Here is a 2,001-nt window from a genome sequence, read left to right on the forward strand (position 1 = left end):
GGCAAGGTTGCCAGCCTCTGATGGTGGGATCCATCTGCTTGGAGAGATAAGCGACAGGACGCAGGGCTGGGCCCAGAGGCTTGGAAGGCCGCCTGCCACAATACCCTGACATTCGTCTGTGAACAGGAGGAAAGGCTTTTCTGGATCAGGAAGGGCAGTGCAGGTGCCCTCATTCTCTAGACTGAGAATCTAGAGGATCAGAGAACGTTGAAGAGGGTCCAGAGAGGGGAAGAGTGAGATAAGGAGGATATGTCTGAGTAAAAAGAAGGTCCTGCGCACCTCCCCGGGGGATTGGAGACATCCTTCAGGGGAGGCTTTTGCTGCATCGTACAGGGGCTTGGCTAGGAAAGCAAAATTAGGGATCCAAAATGGAAGAATCTGACCAAACCTAGGAAGGAAAGGATTTGTTCTGCTGATTCAGGGGAGGGAAGGTCCCGGATGGCCTGTTTGTGGTCCACCGTCAGCTGTTTGGAGGAAGAAGTTAGTCGAAGACCCAGACAGACAGCTGTGGAAACTGAGAGTTGGGCTTTGGATGGGGAGACGTGGTATCCTTTTGAGCACAGGAAGGTGAGGAATTGTGCAGTGTGTTGCTGAGATTGTGGCAGAGAAGGTCTGCAGAGTAGGAGGTCAGCAACATATTGAAGGAGAGTCCAGAAAGGAGATGGACTTACCTGCTACCTTGACTGTTATCCTGGGCTCCTTGAAGGTTATTGGGGTTGATGAGTCTGGGACTCTTCAGTCCTCAGCTGCCAAACCCAAGACCACCAGTGGCAAGAGTTGCTTGGGGCTGGAAGGACTGGCCCACCACAGCCAGGCGTGGAGGCATAGTCACTTGTCCAGTGACCCTGGACGTTGCAGATGGGGCACGGTCCTGGCAGGGGTTGGGGCATTATCTGGACCAGTGGCCTTCTCGGCCACATTTGAAGCAGGCTCCCAGCGGCGGGCGGTCGGGTGCCATGGGGCCCGTTGTTGTCCTCTGTCGGGTGGCAGGTGTTGTGGTGGTTGGAGGAGCAGGGCCTGGCGGTCTCAAGGCAGCTACCAGGGCCTGAGCTTGAAGCCCAGCCTTCTGGTGACTACGGAGTTCCCTCTTTGCCTGTCCTGTTCCTCCCGATTTCTAAAAACTGTCAAGGCCATATTCAGCAGATCCCGGATAGGGGTTTGAGGACCATCCTCAGTCTTTTTTTTTTTTTTTTTAAGATTTATTTATTCATTTACACAAGAACCGGGGTACAGGCCAGATACGTGGGAGGGTGAGAGGATTCACCAGAGACAGAGTGGGGAACCAAACAGGCAGACTGATGAAATATCCTGCTGAGGGGAGGAGTGGGTGCAACAGGAGAGGTCTGCTGTGCCATGTGGGACCCTGGCCGGCCGGCCGGCCGGGATCAAACTGGCGCAAGAGCCTCGCAGTGCGGCGCTTAACCACTGCGCCACCAGGGGAGGCCCCTCAACCTTCTTAAACGTCTATCTAATGTCAGGGGCTGACTGGAATATAAAATGGGTAGCCAGAACTGTTGTGCCTCCATTTGAGTCAGGGCCAAGCCTGGTATGGCGCTGGAGCCTCTGCATCAGCTGGCTCAGGAAGGCAGCATGGTTTTCTGAGGAAGACTGGGTAATCTCCCTGAGCTTAGCAAAATTTACACTTTTGTGCACAGCTGCTTGGAGACCAGCTAGGAGACAGGTAATAAAATGGTTTTGGTGAGCCCTGCCTCGGCGGCCCTGCCTGTGTCAGTCTGGTAGTCCCACCCGGCTCTGGGCTGGGAACTGCTGCGGAGCCTGGGGCCATGGTTGTGTCAGTCACAGGGACCTGATCTGCTTGGTCTTGGGCAGACCTGAAAACCTGCTCCCTTTTGTCAGAGGTCAGGGTGGAAGAGAAGATCACGTGTAATCATGACAAGTAAGGTCATAGGCTTGGGTAAGATAAGGAAACTCTTTGGTGTAGGTGGTGGGATTGTTCGTGAAAGAGCCAAGCTTTTCAGTCTGGGAGAGACCAGACGGAGA

Source organism: Talpa occidentalis, unplaced genomic scaffold, assembly GCF_014898055.3.
Source record: "Talpa occidentalis isolate TD23 unplaced genomic scaffold, MPIMG_talOcc4v2.1 talOcc4.13, whole genome shotgun sequence".
NCBI classification, from domain to species: domain Eukaryota; kingdom Metazoa; phylum Chordata; class Mammalia; order Eulipotyphla; family Talpidae; genus Talpa; species Talpa occidentalis.